At 40.2% G+C, this 21,191-nt stretch overlaps 1 protein-coding gene across 1 annotated transcript in view; it reads right to left on the reverse strand.

Annotated features, from left to right (window-relative positions):
• The window catches only part of LOC126470803 (coiled-coil domain-containing protein 63), a 301,892-nt gene that overhangs the window by 111,931 nt on the left and 168,770 nt on the right, over positions 1-21,191 (reverse strand). The gene's annotated exons all lie outside the window — the stretch shown is intronic.

Here is a 21,191-nt window from a genome sequence, read left to right on the forward strand (position 1 = left end):
GTCCGGAACCGCGCGACTGCTACGGTCGCAGGTTCGAATCCTGCCTCGGGCATGGATGTGTGTGATGTCCTTAGGTTAGTTAGGTTTAAGTAGTTCTAAGTTCTAGGGGACTGATGACCACAGATGTTAAGTGCCATAGTGCTCAGAGCCATTTGAACCATTTGTTGTCTGTGGTATTTTCATATTTTTATCTACTCCCTATAGATATTAGAATGGAAGGTTCACCCACAATAAAGGAGGAATGTGAAGAAGCCAGACCAACCCGGTGTTGCTGAAGAAGGGGAGCATCTTTTCAGTAATTGTAAGAGTAACAGCTTGGATGATTGACGATTCAACATGCTCTTACTGTGCTGGTATTGTGAACGGCTGAAAGCAGTCCGAAACATGATCAATTTTTTTTACTCCCGAGAGCATACGGCTCTACTGGTAGGCTCAATGATGATGCTACACTCTTGGGTAAAATGTTACGGAGGTAAAATAGTCCACCACTCGGATCTCTGGGCGGAAACTGCTCAGGAGGAATTCGTTAACAGGAATAACAAACAGGTATTCCGTGTGTCGGAGCGTGGAACGCTAGATCTCTTCATTGGATAGGTACGTTAGAGTACTTAAAAAAGAAAATGGATAGGCCGATGTCACGTATAGTGTAAATTAGTGTACTTTCGTGGCAGGAAGACTAGACATATAATACGTCAGCCTCAGTTTGCAACTGACGCTGACGTGTTATATGTTTAATTAGCCCAGTTGTTGACGGGGCTACACGATGTTAAAAATTCTTAGGAAGAACAGAATTTCTGGTCAGGTCAGTGCAGGACTATTAATACAGAATTGAGCAATGTAGGGATAGGCTTAATAATGAATTTAAAAAAATTGGAATGCGGTAAGCTACTATGAGCTGCATAGCGAATGCGTTGTCTTACGGCAGATATACACGAAACCAACGCCCACCACATTAGTACACATCAGTCGGTCACCTAGCTCCGCAGACGATGAAGCGAGAGGGAATCATGAGATAAAGGAAGTTTTTGGAGTACAATACTTAAAGGAGCTGGATATTTTATTCTGATGGGTGACTGGAATTCGGTAGTAGAGAACAGAAGAGAAGGAAAAGTAACAGGAGAATATGGACTGAGTGAAAGGTATGAATGAGGAAGCCGTTTGGTAGAATTTTGCACATAGTATAATTTAACCATCACTTTACTATTGGTTTAAGGAACATGAAAGAAGGTTGTGTAAATGGAAAAGACTTAGGAACACTGGAAGGTTTTCAGATCGATCAGATTTATAAACAAAATTTTCGCTGTAAGACTTTTAAAGTGGCAGATGTGTGCTGTGACCTGGATCAATTAAAGGAACCGGGGGTTGTTGAGAGTTGCAGAGAGATCATTAGGCAACAGTACGGAAACAGAAGAATACAATAGAAAATGAATGAGTAGCGTTGGGAGATGAAATGGTGAAGGTAGCAGAGTATGAAATAGGTAAAAAGACAAGGCCTATTAGAAACCCATGTATCACACAGGAGAGACTGAATTTAAGTAACGAAACTAGAAAATATGAAAACAGCAGATATAAAGCAAGCGAAATGGAATATAGACGTCTAAAATGAGATTAACAGACAATATAATGCAGAAGCAAGAAATTCAAGGTTGTAGAAGAATACAAAACCGAGGAATGCCACCTATAGGAAAATTAAACAGACAATTGAGAAACGAGAAGAGGCTATAAGAATGTCAAGAACTCAGATTGCAAACCAGTATTAAGTAATGAATGGAAAGCCGAACAGTAGAAGAAATATATACAGAGTCTATAAAAGGGAACGCACTTGAGGAAAATGTCGAAGAAAGAGAAGAGGCAGTAGGTGAAAATGTTACAGGAGATATGGTACTGCCGGCAGAGTTTGCCTAAACACTGGAAGATGTACAGTCCTGCTCAAAAGTATCCGAACGACCTGAATTGCATTTCGCCTGATTCGCATGCAACCCACATAACGCAGCTGTCTAGTATGTCCTCTATTCGCTCCTTGGTACAGTCGTTTGACTATTGAAAATGTGTCCAACAAGTCACCACTAGGAAACACTGCTCTGTATCGCAATAACTCAAGATGTAAAGTACTACTACGATACTACAAATATCAGGGAACACCTTATCACAGGTGAGACTGTCCTAATGGCTTGTAAGCTCACATTTATTACAATAAATGACGTACCTGAAATGTTACCACTCTCATTATTACGTCAGATAGGTAATGCACGTAGTAAGTTCGTCGTAGTCATGATTTCCTCTTCAAAGTAATATACCGTACTTATTATTTAACTCAAAATGACATTAAAAATTTATGTTATTCACTAGCAGCTAGTTACGAATATGGATGAACTTCAATTGACACGACGAACCGTCTCGTTCTGCATATGGATTCAAACTCAGGTCACATGCAGACTAAGCAAAGATTTCGTGACTGACGGAAACTAACAGTCATTCCTGATTAGGCATACAGAGAGTGATATACCTCGATTTTAGACAGTATCAGTTAGCAAATACCAACTTTAAATTACATAACGCTAACATTTTTAACGGACACGAATTCTTACCCAGCACCTATTGTCCCTGTTAACGAACTACGAGAGGTGTTAAATATTGCTTCTTAACAAGTAACTTATTTGAAATGCCGTGAGGTAAAGCTTTGTGTTGGACAGGGATACGAACCCAGAACCTAATTAGATATCGAAGTACAATCAACTGTGACATATCGGATTTTCTGGGCAGTAGCTAGATGTTTTAACTGAAATGACGAGACGAATCATTAATTTTTTCCTTCCCAGGACTCCAACCCGGCACCTATCGCTGTTATATTCTAGGGAAAACGAACATTAAATACGGGTTTGTTGCACCAGCAGCGACATGTGAGCATGTTTGAACTAGAAATAATATGACGAAGAGTTCAGTGCTGACTGGGAATAGAGCCCCACACATATCGTCGTTGACTCCACACAAAGAGACGTCAGCTACCGAATTTTTCTCCACCGGCAGCTCGCAATAACATCTTGAACTTACAGTGATCTCGCAAATAGTTCTATGTGTCACTGGGAGTCAAAAACGTCAAATATCTTTAGTGTTGACAACGAATGAAAATACATTAAAAATCGAAATTATTATCCACCAGCAGATAGGTGTTCTCATGCTAGAGCTTGATAATACATAATGAAATCTTTAGTGCCGGGCCAGGATTCGAACCCATTCACGCGCAATATGTGGAGATGTTGAGGAATCTGCAGTTTTGAACAAACAACAAATTGTAGCCGAGCTGTATTGTCACGAAGGGATCAAATTCCGCGTTAAGGGCGGTCTGAGTTGCATTCCCAGTTCAGAACCAATTTTATCGACATACAGAAGCTCAGATAAAGATGGAATAAGTGTCCTGTGAGCCTACATAGCTTTTGAATCGTCACTAGAAATAAATAACTAGTATAAGAAAGGTTACTGGTGTTAGTGTTTCTACATGTCGCCACTCCAGACTTTATTATGGCTCAACCTAACGTCTACTTCTTAGAGAAGGAATATCATTTTTAATGTGAATTTCAGACCACAGTGCCATTATATCTTCTCCATCTGGTGTAGCCAGAAGAGAATGGAATCTGTCTCTCCCTATCTAAAACCATTGACCGAAGTTGTAATCGAACCCAGACCATAGATATATGAACCCATCATCAGCCCAACAGACCACCAAATCCTCTTCTCAGGAGCTCATTCTTTTATCATAACACCGCTGTACCACACTGGCTGAGAATTCTGACACACAGGCTCCCTGTATCAATTTGCAGCATGTTCAGTAAATTTATTTACGTGGTTGACCGAATCACCATGAACTAGCGGCCTCGGCTACCCAGTGCATGCATTCATCATTATTTTGTAATCACCAAAATATAATCATGAAACTGCGACCAACACAGAACTGCCAACAGGGTAGGATGCAGAAATTAAAATAGGAAGTGTTCCTTTCCACTTGAGCTACTCTATTGTGATCGGTTTGTTGAAAACTTCGTGCAGTGCAAAAGAAAAGCGTACTTCTATCGTCACGAATTGTTAAAATACTACTCACTTAGATTTTGATTAGGTCTGTGTTTAATTGGTATGCTGTGTCATACTCAAGGGTATGGAAACGTGGCATCTCATAAATAAAGTTATGTATTCCTAGAAACCCAAAATTTCCTAACAGCAGCGGAAAGAGGCGTTACCTGTTGTGCAGCATTGTAAGTTTTTCACCATTGCACTATGAGCCGAAAGTATTTTCCTGCGTTTCCTTATCGACGTTTGATCTGACTGCTTGTAGCTCTTTCACAGAAGGGATTAAAACGCTACACTCTGTGAGACTGGAACTGCGAACCATATCAGACACCTTTTTACAGGTCAGCACGTCACCACAGCGCTGGAGAAGAAGTATGTGTCTTAGCTTCCTCTTGCGAGACCAATAGTGGCTAGAACTCGTAAACCGCTATTTGAAGCACGAGATTAGTTGCGATTTCCACGCGGAACGACTTTCCTGCGCTGAAAACCGTAAATTTACAATGTTTTTTTACACCTCAAGCGATAACAACTCAGATTATTCAATGGAAATGACAGGCAAAATCAAATGATCTTTGAGGCTTAATTCCGTGCACACCGGGAAGTAACTCGTCGATCACAGAGTTGCCAAACATACATTGCCTTGTTGCCAAATCTCAGTTAAAATACCAGCAGGAAGAAGACGAACCGATGCGATCTTACAGCGAGCTGGGAAGTGACCATAGCTCTTGTCTCCAAGTCGCGGCTCCTACGGCCTGGAATACGTAATGCGTCTGATTCGCATTTCTGTAAGTAGGTTTAGGGACTGGAGCGTAGCTACTAATAATACTCAGAACTGACTGCAAACTAAGCATCATAAATCACTAACTCTCATAGTTGCTTTTATATTTCTTTCGTAAGTGTACTCGAAACTAAGAAATTCATTCACAGACGTTTTCGTGCCTTGCCGATAGTCGAGCACAACAAACAAATAAAAATAAAAGAATGTGTGTGTGTGTGTGTGTGTGTGTGTGTGTGTGTGTGTGTGTGTGTGTGTGTGTGTGTGTGTGCGTTGCCAAAAGGCAAAGAGATCTTACTGCCTTCCGATATACGTCGATCTCAATTCTTCCATATGATTTGTTTGACATGACCTGATTCAAGTTGTGTATGACAGACAATGTTTTAGAAAATCAATTCTTTCCCATTGCAATAAAAAGAATGACTTTCATTCTAAGCTATCCAAGTTCGAAATTTTCGCATTATTAGTTCAGATTTAATATTCACTCCTATAATGCAGGAAAGTATTTCATAGTTGCAAAACCCGCATCCAACTCATTGACCTTATACTTAGTCACAGACCATAAATTCTAGCTCAGAGTGACGCCAGTTTAAGTAACCTAATGTAGCGAAGACTGTTTGCCAGTGCTCGTTTTCACCGGAAAAAAATGCAATTCACTCATTGGGCTCCAATAGTACACTATAACAGTAATTTCTGTGTGTATGCAATTTCATGCGGATTGTGGAATTTAGTGGTGCTCTCTCTTCCAGTTCTCTATACAATATGCCTGACCTAAACGGGCCCTTTGGCATTACAGGCCCTGGGCAGTGCAAAATCATACTGACATCAGTAATGTGATTATACGACAACCTGACTGTTCGTTTTACCTCATTTTGTAATCATTTAAATAAAACAACATGATCTTTCAGTGGGAGACATTTCGTCCCCCTTTTCCTTCTGTGAAATTTGTCAGTAAGCTTTTTGCCTTTCAGCTGCAGAGTACGGCAGGTAAACGATTCAGAAACCACGATTTAGTGCTGTTAAGACGATTTCTTTAAACATTGTCGTAGCTGAAGGAATTTAGTTTCGTCCTAAATCATCTCAAGCAGCAACGTTCACAGACATCTCAAGTAGGGAAAAGTTCATTGCCAAGGTATGAAGGTTGTAAAACAAACTTCCCACAGTTTGTGTCAGGTTGAACTTTTCGTCTGATAGCACTGCGTAAATATTTTGTCTATGAGGTATCACAAGTAGTGTTCCTGTAACTGTGGGAATCATTGGTTGAAAACGAGTTTAACACCAATGGGTAGAGTACTGCTAAATATTCAAAATGATTATCAACCTAATTCTGAGTTCATCCGCAAACTGAGGCGAATTTATAATATTGAAGCTAGACAGTGTATCCTTGTCTTCCTTGGGTGGGAATTGGAAGGAATTTACACACACGTATACAATACTATGAATTCTTCGAACGCTATAGTTAACGTTGCTCTCATAAACTACTTTTGTTTTTTAATTCTTCTGGGTCTTCAGCGTGCAATATGTGTTGTAGATACAGTTTTACAGCAAAAGAATTGACCGCCGAGTCTGTCACGTAAGGTGGGCAATACAGTCGTGCTCCTCTCAGAATCCTATGTCCGGCAATATGCTCGACATGGCAACATTGTAGACTGCGGCACATCCCAGAGGAAGTCTTGACTTCAGTCTTAGTACTTTATTCTTGACTACGACCGTAGTCTTGAGGTAAAACGAGAGACTAACTAATACGACGTCAGGTAACTAAAAGGACACGTCGACAAAGTTTTTATCGCCCCTTTCCTCTCGGTGCTTAAGCTATGAGTGTAATTCTAGAGAATCTACAATAGATTTCGCTTTCTGTCACATTGGTAATAATAGTTTGGCCCAACAATGTTTTAGCGAAAGATTTCTTTGCCGACCATCTGCCTCTGAACACCGCATGCGTCTGAGTTCTCTGGGACCCATTTACTGCCCACCGGCGGGGGCTGAGGCACTGCATTGTCTCGCCTTTTGCCGACAATGTCTGCTCCACTCCGCACTCTCGACCATGTAAAATGATTTAATGTTGTTGAGTGGTGACCCATAAAATCTGTCTACGATTTGTGTTTCACTCTTGATAGCAAAAGAGGCAAAAAACCGTTTTTATTTGATGATTATTTTATTATACTAGAATGCAATACATCAATGTGGCACAGAATTAACTTCATTGTTTCTGATACAGTGCACTACAATTAAAGCGTCACATTCTGTTCTTTTTCCTTTCACGGGAGGTTCCTCAAATAATTTATTATTGTCATGCATTCATATGTGTTAGTCAAGGCACAGAGAGTAAATGCAGTGCAATGTGCTTGATTTCTTTCTTTGATTCCCTATGGTAAATAGATGCAAAATATTGTGTCAATACCTATCAGAACCTGATTTATAGCTACTCAGATAAACTGCTTGTTTTGAGGTCTATACCTTAATTAATGGAGCAGTGAACGCTGTTGACAAGTGATATTTAAAATATTCAATTGGATTTAAGGCGACAAAATTGCCCATATTTGAAGCTACCCAGAGAAAATGTAAGTTGCTAGAGCCGCTGTTAGCAAATGTCTGCAGGGAGTTCCTAATTGCTACTGTGGAAATTTAGCATAGAGGCCCTATAGTAATCAGGAGGCTCATTTCCTTCATACTTATCAACCTGGCATGTGAGTCTTAAGTGAAGAACAATATTGAAATTCGTATCGCTGATTGTCGATTCGAATTTCTTCAGAGACGCTGGTATTGCGAAGCAGCTTGGCAGTCACAAAGCCAAGATCTATGACCATTAACACAACTTACTGAGTCGAACTACCAAGAGGAGTTGATGTGTAAAGGTTTTCTTCCGACTTCGATACAGAATTTTTTCTGGGAATCCGCAGCTCCATAAAACATGTCAGAAAAAAAAGCTCGCATACGCTGGTCCCTACCACGGTTAGAACTGACGACTGATCGGGCCGTTCTGACCCAAGACACGGGCGGTACCACCGGGCTACGGACACACTGCTGCCTGCACGCCGCTCTCATCGTGGTATTGGTCGCTCAGCCTCATAACGCATCGTGAAAGATAATAAAAGTTGGCACTTATACGAAGAACAGCATTTCTTGAGGCAAAAAACTGAATTTTCTGTCTCAGTGTCTTAGTTTACATGAGGATTATATAGCACGAGTCATTCAAATGGAAAGGGAATATCAAGTGAATCTAGCGAGTCAATTCAGTACCATACGCGGAATTGATTGCCCTGTCACAGTGTTGCCTAATGTTTGTGACAATGTTGCCAATTCTCAGCTGTGCTAGGAACAGCTCTGTAGCGGTATGCGAGGAGAATCCAGTGCGCGTGTCATAGGAAGATACGGGGAGGAGGCGCGGGGTTTGGTTAATATGCAGCGTTTTCTCCTACCAGTTGTGTCTAACATTCAGGTGTACAATCTTCCATCACGATTACAGTTTCCTACAAAATAGATACGAATAAAACACCTCGTTACTTTGTGACAAAAGATTATTTCAGTACAATAAAAAGTCTTTGCAAATCATTTATTCCCACCTGTCACAAAAGTAAGATAACAAACACTTTTCACCTCGAAATCGATTGCACTTATGTGCAGTCTTGTGACGTTTAAATAAATCGTCTTAACGGCACTAAATCGTGGTTTGTGAATCATTTACTGGCCGTACTCTACCGTATTTCACTGGATGGAAGGCAAAAAGCTTACTGACAAATTTCACAGAAGGAAAAGGCGAACGAAATGTCTCCCACTGGAAGGTCATGTTGTTTTATTTAAATTATTACAAAATCAGGTAAAACGAACAGATAGGTTGTCAGTATAAGCACATTACTGTTGTCAGTATGATGTTGCACTGCCCAGGGCCTGTAATGACAAAGGGCCCGTTTAGGTCAGGCATATTGTATACAGATGTGGAAGAGAGCACCACTAGATTCTAATCCGTATGCATTGAATACACACTGAAATTACTGTTACAGTGTTCTTATGGAGCCCAATGAGTGAACTGCGTATTTTCCGGTGAGAAAGAGCACTGGCAAACAGACTTCTCTACATTAGGTTACTTAATCTGGTGTCACTCTGAGCTAGAATTTATGGTCAGCGACTAAGTGTAAGGTCAATGAGTCGGCTGAGAGTTTTGCAACTGTGAAATACTTTCCTACATTATAGAAGCGAATATTAAATTTGAACTAATATTGCGAAAATTTTGTACTTGGATAGCTTAGAATGAAAGTCTTTCTGTTTATTGCAAAGAAAAACAACTGATTTTCTAAAACATTGTCTGTCATACACAACTTGAAACAGGTCATGTCGACCAAATCATATGGAACAACTGATAGCGACGTATATCGGAAGGCAGTAAGATCTCTTGTTTTTATGTTTGGCAGTACTCGATAGCCATTTCTAGGCGCAAGTAAATGAAGAAAGGCAGCGCGTTTTTGTTATCAAGTAACGTCTTCATGAATTACTTTAGTTTTAATGTAATCTACGAGTTATTACTGATGTTTGATATTAACATGAAAAGGATTCCGTAGACAGGGAAAGAACCTGTTCATCGGAAACTAGTTCTATAATGACCAAAAGGCATCAAATGATCTTCAAGCACAGTGTTCCAGCAGCGGTATGCAGAAAATAACAGTAATAATGACGGTAATAATCGAATTATTCGGTAACTTCACACTTCCCAGTGGATTTTCTCGAACTAAGAAATTTGCTGAATTTGTGAAAATTTCAAAATGGCTTCACATCGAGCCTATGATGACTAGAAGAGTCTTTACATCCTGGTGACATGAGAATAGCATAATCTCCGCTTCAGAAGCTTGCTTCTACTTAACCATTTAATAGTCTCGCGTTTTTTCACCGTGACTAATTTTGTAAGCTAAGCACATCACCTGTTACAGCACACTCCTGGGGCTGGGAAATGTGGCCATAATGGTCTGGCGGAACGAACTATCACAGGTGCAATACATGGGTTCAGGCATTTACTTTTAAGAGGCACAAACAGATTTACTTTACCCCCGGTAACATCAAGAGAAAGACGTTATAATCCAGAATCCACATTAAACATCACGTTCGTTCATTACCAACTGGGCAGAGCTGGTTTACGTTAGGAAATGACATAGCGGAAGTCATGGTAAACAGAAATACAGTCGCCAGTAGACTTACTTACATTAGAAAATTTTATTTTATTGGATGAACCGATAGCCATTTAAAGGAACTTTGGCTCTTACTTTGCTTGTACTTGCTTGAACTAGAGACGTTGAAAAATTTGGTGCTGGCCTGTGATTCGAATTCGTATCTCCTCTTTCGAGGATCTGAATCTCTCGGAACAGTATAGTTCAATCATTTTGTTCCTTTTCTCAAGACTGCAGTCTTCTCTAGGTGTCCTCCAAAGGTAAGTGCATGAGTCCGAATTCCGATCCAGTAAAAAAGTTTTCATAATTTCATTTCAAGCCCTATCACGTGCACACCGGGCTGTTAGTGAAAATTAACGTATATTTCTAATGTCTGTTCATGTGTTGCCAACAGTCGTAATAGGTGTCGTTATTTGTGGTCAAACACGCACACATCTTACTATTGGTGAGTAAGCAACTGATACTTAAGCTATATTCGTGGATGCAAGGTAGGTGAGCAGTTCGATTGTCGCTTGGGCACAAAAGTTTGTATCCTTATTTTAGAGTCAAACTCCTAGCAGCTGGTAAGAAAAACTGATACGTAACATTTGATTTTACTTAGTTAACAATCCGATTACGTGTAGGGTTCGTATCTCCGTCACAGAACTTCACATCATGCACTTCATCTTAAAATGCATGAACACTTTGTTACTTCAGAATAGAGGTATATCAGGCATCTTTCGTCGTTAGTTAACAGGGACGAAAGGGTCTTGATAGAAGTCCCGGATTATTACAAAAACTGTCGTCTTTTATTTTCAAATTTAGATTTGGTTACTGGTATTGGCAAAAACTTCGGTAATTCATGACTCTTCATGGCTAGTCATCAATATGATATGATTAGATTAGGTTACATTAGATTAATTCTTGTTTCATAGATCTTGAATACGATTTTTCGTAATGATGTGGAACGTGTCAGTTTAATGATAGATTTCATTACATACCATGATTAAATTCCTTTACAATTTTTTACATACCATGATTCAATTTCTTTAAAATTTTTTACTCTCTCTCTCATTATTTTTGATTTTTATATATATATATATATATGTATATATATATATATATATATATATATATATATATATATATATGTATGTATGTGTGTGTGGGTGGGTGTGTGTGTGAGACATATATATATATATATCTCTGTCACACACACACACACACACACACACACACACACACACACACATACACACACACACACACACACACACACACACACACACACACACATTCTTTTCTTATTTTTTTATTTGTTTGTTGTGCTCGACTATCGGCGAGGCACGAAAACGTCTGTGAATGAATTTCTTAGTTTTGAGTACACTTAAGAAAGGAATGTAAAAACTATGAGAGTTACTGATTTATGATGCTTAATTTGCAGTCAGTTCTGAGTATTATTAGTAACTACGCTCCAGTCCCTAAACCTAGTTACGTATTCCAGGCCGTAGGAGGCGCGACTTGGAGACACGAGCTATGGTCACTTCCCAGCCCGCTGTAAGATCACATCTGTTCGTCTTCTACCTGCTGGTATTATAACTGAGATTTGGCAACAAGGCAATGTATGTTTGGCAACTCTGTGATCGACGAGTTACTTCCTGGTGTGCACGAAATTAAGCCTCAAAGTTCACTTGATTTTACCTGTCATTTGCATTGAATAATCTGATTTATTATAGCTTGAGGTGCAAAAAAACATTGTAAATTTACGGTTTTCAGCGCAGGAAAGTCGTTCCGCGTGGAAATCGCAACTAATCTCGTGCTTCAAATAGCGGTTTACGAGTTCTAGCCACTATTGGTCTCGCAAGAGGAAGCTAAGACACATACTTCTTCGCCAGCTCTGTGGTAACGTGGTGACCTGTGAAAAGGCGTCTGATATGGTTCGCAGTTCCAGTCTCACAGAGTGTAGCGTTGTTATCCCTTCCGTGAAAGAGCTACAAGCATTCAGATCAAACATCGATAAGGAAATCGCAAGAAAATACTTTCGGCTCATTGTGAAATGGTGAAAAACTTACAATGCTGCACAACAGGTAACGCCTCCTTCCGCTGCTGCAAGGAAATTTTGGGTTTCTAGGAATACATAACTGTATTTATGAAATGCCACATTTGCATACCTCTTGAGTATGACCCAGCATACTAATTAAACACAGACCCAATCAAAATCTAAGTGAGTAGTATTTTACCAATTCGTGACGATAGAAGTACGTTTGTGTACAGATACTCAGTTTTGTTAAAACAGTCTTTCGTTGTAAGGTTATCGTGGGTAGCTTTATTTCATTTTTTATAATACAGTTCACAATTTTCGTAAGGTTTCCTTTAATGTTGTTAAAACAATAGTAAACATGAGAGAGAAATTTATCAACTACGATGTATGCGAATTCTCTGATGTCATCTATAACAATCTGAAAATGCACATGCGGTTTATTGATTACATGCATGTAGAAAACTTGTTCTGAGTTAAAGGTGTCAAACAAGGCTTGAAGAAGAATAAAATGCCACTACCAGACGACAGCTAATGTAGAAAATGCTTTTCCGACGAATTTTGGCACGATGCGCACTACCCATACATAATACAAAAGTTTCGAGATGGATCTGCTGTCTGGCTGTCTATTAAACCTGAAATGAACAAAATGTCGCAGAAGTTAGCCCTTTTTCCACATACGACTATTTTGGATTGAGAAGTGAAGGAAATTATGTTACAAGTTCCATTAGATTCATAATTTTAGCAGACAGCAGAATTGCGTTTTAAAAAATACAGCGGTGAAAGTACTCGAACTCACTACACCTTATCTACCGTGCACGATACTTACCATTACGCCACTAGCTGACACGGAGCTATAACAGCTCCAGAAGTCATCAACAATTCCCCCAGAACTTCTGCATTCCACAGCGCTGTGGGATAATGCTTATCACCAGGTCAATACTTATGAGAGACAAACAGCTATACCTTTTCTTTTGCACTGCACGACGTTTTCAACAAACCGATCGCAATAGTGTAGCTCAAGTGGAAAGGAACACTCCTTATTTTAATTTCTGCATCCTACACTGTTGGCAGTTCTGTGTTGGTCGCAGTTTCGTGATTTTATTTTGGTGATTACAAAATAATGATGAATGCATGCACTGGGTAGCCGAGGCAGATAGTTCATGGTGATTCGGTCAACCAAGTAAATAAATTTACTGAACATGCTGCAAATTGATACAGGGAGCCTGTGTGTCAGAATTCTCAGCCAGTGTGGTACAGCGGTGTTATGATAGAAGAATCAGCCCGTTAGAAGAGGATTTGGTGGTCTTTTGGGCTGATGATGGGTTCATACATCTATGGACTGGGTACGATTACAGCTTCGGTCAATGATTTTAGATAAGGAGAGACAGATTCCATTCTCTTCTGGCTACACCAGGTGGAGAAGATATAATGGCACTGTGGTCTGAATTTCACATTAAAAATGATATTCCTTCTCTAACAAGTAGACGTTAGGTTGAGCCATAATAAAGTCTGGAGTGGCGACATGTAGAAACACTAACACCAGTAACCTTTCTTATACTAGTTATTTATTTCTAGTGACGATTCAAAAGCTATGTAGGCTCACAGGACACTTATTCCATCTTTATCTGAGCTTCTGTATGTCGATAAAATTGGTTCTGAACTGGGAATGCAACTCAGACCGCCCTTAACGCGGAATTTTATCCCTTCGTGACAATACAGCGCGGCTACAATTTGTTGTTTGTTCGAAACTGCAGATTCCTCAACATCTCCACATATTGCGCATGAATGGGATCGAATCCTGGCCCGGCACTAAAGATTTCATTATGTATTATCAAGGTCTAGCTTGAGAATACCTATCTCCTGGTGGATAATAAATTCGATTTTTAATGTATTTTCATTCGTTGTCAACACTAAAGATATTTGACGTTTTTGACTCCCTGTGAGACACAGAACTATTTGCGAGATCGCTGTAAGTTCAAGATGTTATTGAGAGCTGCCGGTGGAGAGAATTTCGGTAGCTGACGTCTCTCTGTGTGTAGTCAACAACGATATGTGTGGAGCTCTATTCCCAGTCAGCACTGAACGTTTCGTCATATTATTTCTAGTTCAAACATGCTCACATGTCACTGCTGGTGCAACAAACCCGTATTTAATGTTCGTTTTCCCTAGAATATAACAGCGATAGGTGCTGGGTTGGAGTCCTGGGAAGGAAAAAATTAATATTTCGTCTCGTCATTTCAGTTAAAACATCTACCTACTGCCCAGAAAATCCGATATGTCACAGTTGATTGTGCTTCGATGTCTATCTTATTAGGTTCTGGGTTCGAATGCCTGTCCAAGACAAAGCTTTACCTCACGGCATTTCAAATAAGTTACTTGTTAAGAAGCAATATTTAACATCTCTCGTCGTTCGTTAACAGGGACAATAGGTACTGGATAGGAATTCGTGTCTGTTAAAAATGTTTGCGTTATGTAACTTGTAGTTGGTATTTGCTAACTGATACTGTCTAAAATCGAGGTATATCACTCTCTATATGCCTAATCAGGAATGACAGTTTCCGTCAGTCACGAAATCCTTGCTTAGTCTGCATGACCTGAGTTTGAATCCATATGCAAAACGAGACGGTTCGTCGTGTCATTTGAAGTTCATACATATTCTCAACTAACTGCTCGTGAATAACATAAATTTTTAATGTCATTTTGTGTTAAATAATAAGTACGGTATGTTACTCTGAAGAGGAAATCATGAATACGACGAACTTACTACGTGCATTACCTATCTGACGTAATAATGAGAGTGGTAACATTTCAGGTATGTCATTTATTGTAATAAATGTGAGCTTACAAGCCATTAGGACAGTCTTACCTGTGATAAGGTGTTCCCTGATATTTGTAGTATCATAGTATTAATTTACGTCTTTAGTTATTGCGATACAGAGCAGTGTTTTCTAGTGGTGACTTGTTGGACATATTTTCAATAGTCAAACGACTGTACCATGGAGCGATTAGAGGACATACTAGACAGCTGCGTTATGTGGGTTGCATGCGAATCAGGCGAAATTCAATTCAGGTCGTTCGGATATTTTTGAGCATGACTGTACATGGGCATAAAGCTCCAAAGGTAGACCACATTTCCTCAGAATTACTGAGATCCTTGGGAGAGCCGGAGGAGACAAAATTATATCACCATCTATGTAAGATATGAGATACAGGCGAAATAGCCTTAGACTTCAAATAAGACTGCATCAATTCCAATTCCAAATAAAGCAGGTGCTGACAGGTGTGAACACTAACAAACTCTAGGTTTAGTAAGTCATGGTTGCAAAATATTTATACGAAAGTGGGAAACTAGTAGATACGTATCTAGGAAAAGAGAAGGTAGAGTTCCGGAGAAACGTAGAAATATGCTAGGCTAAAGTGACCCTACGATAAATCCTAGAAGACAGGATGAAGAAAGGCAAATCTATGTTTATAACATTTGTAGACTTAGAGGCAGTTTTGACAATGTTCCCTAGAACACACTATTTCAAATGTTGAAGGTAGCAGGAATAAAATGCAGGGAGCGGAAGGTTATTCGCAACTGATACGGAAACCAGACTCCAGTTATACGAGTCGAAGTACAGTAGTTGAGAATAGAGTGAGACAGGTTTGTAGTCTAACCCTCATGTTATTCGAACGGGACACTGAACAAACAGTAAAGGAAACAAAGAAGAGTTTTGGAAAAGGAATTACAGGTCACAGAGAAGAAATAAAACTTCAGTGTTTCTCGTGATCATCAAAGGACTTGGAAGAGCAGCTGAATGGAATGGACAGTTTCTTGAAAAGACATTGTAAGATAAACATTAACTAAAGTAAAACAACGGTAATGGAATTTAGTCGATTTTAATCCAGGGACGACTTCTGGGTATACGTTACAGCGGTTGTGTCATCATGGGCCATTGGGAACCGTTTGCTTACAGCATTAAGCCCCTGGTTACCACTGACACCAGACACCATTAAGCATTGCTGGTCTGGAGTCGTAAAAGAGTTGACTGTAGGGTGGGAATGGCGGAATGGCTCTGTTGTCCACAATGATGAGAGTAGATCGGTGTTTTTGGTGGATAAAACATCCATGCCCGCTACAGTGCACAGGCTGTTATCCCACTGCTGCCATTTCTGCGATAGGAACGTGATGTGCTTTTTCAGCAGGATACTACATGTCTATATACGCCAGCTGTGATCGCCAGTTGTGATCGTTTGCATGCGAGAATAGATGCTATCGTTTTTGCCAGAGGAGGGGTGCACTGTGTACTGATGCGATTGTTTGGGCACCCTTTACTGTTTAATGGATGTTTCATTTTGTGTGAATTATCACATACTCTTACAATGGTTTGAGAATAAAATGACGTTGTCCTTGAAAGTATTGTATTGCTTTTCGCAGTATATTATCTTACTACATTTTTAAATGATGGCATTAACTTTTTATGTGCTGCATTATTTTGCTGAAATTACGAAAACTACTCGGAAAATTAAAGTTTGTTTCCAAATGTTAAAACATGTTCCAGGTACAACATGATCACGTGTCAAGGAAAAAATATTCTACCGAAATTCAAAAGCGTACACATGTTCCATGGTAGAAATCCTTCTTCGGTTTCAGTGTACAAGATGGTGCACGACCAACGAAATATGGCTTAACCGTCCACTCCTACGGTGTTCCAAGAGCAAAAATGGCTCTGAGCACTATGGGACTTAACATCGGAGGTCATCAGTCCCCTAGAACTTAGAACTACTTAAACCTAACTAACCTAAGGACATAACACACATCCATGCCCGAGGCAGGATTCGAACCTGCGACCGTAGCGGTCGCGCAGTTCCAGACTGAAGCGCCTTTAACCGCTTGGCCACACCTGCCGGCTTCCAAGAACATATAGAATTTTATTTTTCATGTAATTTTGTAACTGAAGAATTAACAATATATTCCAAATGACTAATACACTCTGTGACAAAGGAAAGATGAAAACGACGCATCAAGAAGGAATCATTCGAATGGGGCGGAAAGCGGTAGATGTGATGTACATGTACAGGCGAACAAACAACTACATTTTCATGAAAACTGGATAATTTATGCAAATGAAAGAGCTTCGCAAATTAAGCAAATCACTAACGCGTTGCCCCACCTCTGGCCCTTACGCAGACAGTTATTCGGCTCGGCAATGGTTCATAGAGTTAGAGGATGTCCCGCTGAGGGATATCGTGACAAATTCTAATTGGCGAGTAATATTGTCAAATCCCAATCTGTTCAACGGGGTTCAATTCTAAGCGAAACTCATCACTAAAAACAACTCCAGTCAATGACATTCCGAGCCAGGCCGAAGATGCTTCTAGAGACGCCCAGACAGCAGTGGGATACCAATCTCCCACAACTGCGAACGTTTGGGGCATTATGGACAGTGTCCTCTAACCAGCTCGGGATTTGACGACCCAACGCGCCAATTGGACAGAATTTGGCATGATATCTCTCAAGAGGATAACCAATAACGCTATCAATCAATGTCCAGCCGAATAATAGTTTGCATAAGAACCAGAGGTGGACCAACCCGTCTTTGGTTTGCTAAATTTGTAAAGCTCTTTCTCTTGAATAAATTATCCAATTTTTCTGAAACTGTAATCAGTTGTTCGTCTGCACATCACATCTACCGATTTCCATCCCATTCAGATAATTCCTTCATGGTGCGCAGTTTTCTTGTCTAAGAGTGCATATTATACGGCACTTGAATACGTAGAACTCGAAATATTTACAGGTGTTGCAGGAAACACTGCTTTGTGCCAAATAACAACGAATACTGTAGAAAATGTCTGTAACTGCTGATCGCGGCCTCTAGTATGGATTTCTTCATGTAATTCTAAAACCAGTACCAGACTGAAGTACCGACCACAAAACGTATGTTCCTAGGTGCACGGTCCTCTAGGCACGACTCTCCCTTACTGAACAGAATTGGTGAAATAGGATGTTTTTGGTATTACTTGACTGAAGAATGGATATGTCGGTAGAAAACATCCTGAGGCACAAGAAATTGTCAGTTTAGTAATTGGAGGAAATTTGGAGGGTAAAAATTATAGAGGGAGACCAAAGCTTGAATACAGTAAGCAAACCTATAGAATGGAGCATGCGGTGGCTGTGCTGTGTTGAAGAGGCTTGCACAGGACAGACTGGAATGGAAAGCTGCATCGAACCACTTTTAGTACTGTGAACAACAACAGCAACTACGAGGGTTACCCAGAAAGTAATGCACCGCATTTTTTTTTTTCCTTCTTCAACAATTCTCTGCCCGCATCTCGTGGTCGTGCGGTAGCGTTCTCGCTTCCCACGCCCGGGTTCCCGGGTTCGATTTCCCGGCGGGGTCAGGGATTTTCTCTGCCTCGTGATGGCTGGGTGTTGTGTGCTGTCCTTAGGTTAGTTAGGTTTAAGTAGTTCTAAGTTCTAGGGGACTGATGACCATAGATGTTAAGTCCCATAGTGCTCAGAGCCATTTGAACAGTTCTCTATTGAACATAACGAGAATTACACACACGGAAGAATTGTGATTTACCTACACATCTTATTTTTCCACGTAATCTCCATTCCGTTCTATGGCCTTCCTCCAGTGCGAAAAAAAGGCGTGTATGCCCTGTCGCTACCAATCCTTGTCCTGGTGGCGGAGCCAGTGCTTCACTGTGTGAACTTCCTTTGTTCATTGACAGATGCACCACCAACTGCCGAGTCGTAATGCGTCTGTCCTCGCGAATAACATCAGCTCGCAGCAGCATGTCAGGTGTGACATGCTACTGTCACTTTATTACACTGTTTTCTGCCAAAACAAGCCAGCTAGCGTGGCCGAGCGGTTCTAGGCGCTTCAGTCTGGAACTGCGCGACCACTACGGTCGCAGGTTCGAATCCTGCCTCGGGCATGGATGTGTGTGATGTCCTTACGTTAGTTAGGTTTAAGTAGTTCTAAGTTCTAGGGGATTGATGACCTCAGATGTTAAGTCCCATAGTGCTCAGAGCCATTTGAACCATTTTTGAACGTCTCCTCGACCGCTGCAAATCGTGGAGCTCCGCCGAACCGATTTCTAATGACCTTACCCTCCGTACACTGTATTTCTGTCGACAGCAAATCCTCCATAGGCTTTGCATAAGCGTTTGTGAATAATCCCTACAGTTTCTTTCTCTGAAGTGAGAAATCCAATGACGGCACATTGCCTGTAACGTACATCACCTACAGACGCCATTTTGAAACGGTCTTGCAGATATTCCAGCTGTCGGGAGTGAAGAAAACTCGGCGTGTTCAGTCAGGAGACTTCAAATAATACATACGTAACGATTGGCATTCGTAGAATGAGAAAAAGAATGCGGTGCATTACTTTCTGGGCAATCCTCGTACAACAACATATCCATCCCGTTATAATTTTAGTGTCCTTTAGTCCATTGCGTTTTCTTTTTCTTCTGAATCTTCCTGTTACTTCTACACACTCCTTCCTCGTCGTTTTCCCTTTTGTCCTTCCTGTTTTCTTTCGCCCCTCACAAAACTGCATCCACGACGGATACAGTGCTCAAGACTTACACTCCTAGATATGCCACTGATCAGGGTGATCAGGAAACCCGGCAGGCCGAATAAGTAAGAATAGGTCACTTGTCTGGGAACAGTATTTCTCGTGCGCAGTGCTAGTTGCTAGCATACCTCTCGCTTACCAAGTCGAACAGTGACGTTAATGGGAGATCAGCCATATCAAGAACGTGTATGGATGTTAACTATTAGTATCATGTGAGCGACGAGAAAAGAATATATTAAATTAGAATTTCTGATACTAATGGCTAATCGACCTATAATCTAATTGGATAATTTGTTAGAAAAACTGAAATCTTCCAAATAAAAAAGAATAAAGCGATCAGTAAGATGGGTACTGGTGATTCTACTCCAACGCTGTCAAATTATATAGACACATCTGCAATACAAGGTTTTATTTGGGCGGCCGATGCTGTACACTGTTAATGGATTTTAATACTTAATTCCAAGTAACAAAGGAAAGAAACACGAACACATGAAACGGAATGTCTTGTGATTAGTACGTGATACTGTTAATACAACTTAAAATTTATAGATTTATGTGTTTTGAACTAATTACTGTCACTGGAAGCTTCATGATAGTAATTACGTTGATTGAGGGCAATTAGCTCGAGGTATTTAAATTTGAAACACACCAAAAGTATGGTAATGAAAACTCTCTTCGCGATGTCAAACTGTATATCTGTCTTCCGTTAATTTTCAACGAGTTTATTTTATTACACTAAAAATTACGCTACATGAGAACCCGAAATTAAATATTAACTAGAAACCCGACATAACAGACATGTTACTGGCATCGGCGCGCCAATGGAATCTTTGTTGTAAATTTAGATTAAATGTAACTTGCAGAATTTAAATGTCGAAAAAAATTGTCTACTGCAATAGTGCATATGACACAGGAAATATCATAACGAAATGCACGATAGCACATCAGGTAGTTCAATGTAGTGAGTGCCATGAGGAGCAATCTCAGTCAGTCTGGGAAGCAGGTTTCCCAAGTGTCAGCTTAATTTAGCGTAATTCCTGTTTCTTCAAAACTTAGTCAATTTCTGAGCGGTGCCTCAGGACTGAATGATTTTGGCGCGAGTTGCAGTTCGTGAAATCGAGGATTTGGAGCAGTTTTGAGCTACAGTGTATAAACTGAAATTAATTCTTTATGCGCATTCTGAGTCTTTAACATTACTTGATTGGCTTCTGAACTCAGAATCTGAACTGTATGGAGAAGCTTCACACTTAGAAATACTTCAGTGAGTCACTGAACACTGTTAAAAGAGGATCAGATTCAGCAGTTTCTTGTGAGTTATGAAGCTAACCTTGAGAACATCGGTGATGCACTTCCATGCAATCGAGCTTATAATTATTAGTGAATAGACCAAAAACTAAGCACTCCTAAGTAGCAGTTTATGCTTTTGTTTTGTGGTGACTGAATAAACAAACTGGTGTGTCTAAGATTAATTCTTTGCTAGTGCCTCAAGTCCTTTCAGTCATAATACTACAGTTCTACAATTTTTAATTTAAGCTTAGGTAGCTAGAGATAGCCAATTTCAGGAGAATGCACTACAATGCAAAGATGAAAGTGCGGATTCACGAATGTG

Source organism: Schistocerca serialis, chromosome 3 (genome assembly GCF_023864345.2).
Source record: "Schistocerca serialis cubense isolate TAMUIC-IGC-003099 chromosome 3, iqSchSeri2.2, whole genome shotgun sequence".
Classification (NCBI taxonomy): domain Eukaryota; kingdom Metazoa; phylum Arthropoda; class Insecta; order Orthoptera; family Acrididae; genus Schistocerca; species Schistocerca serialis.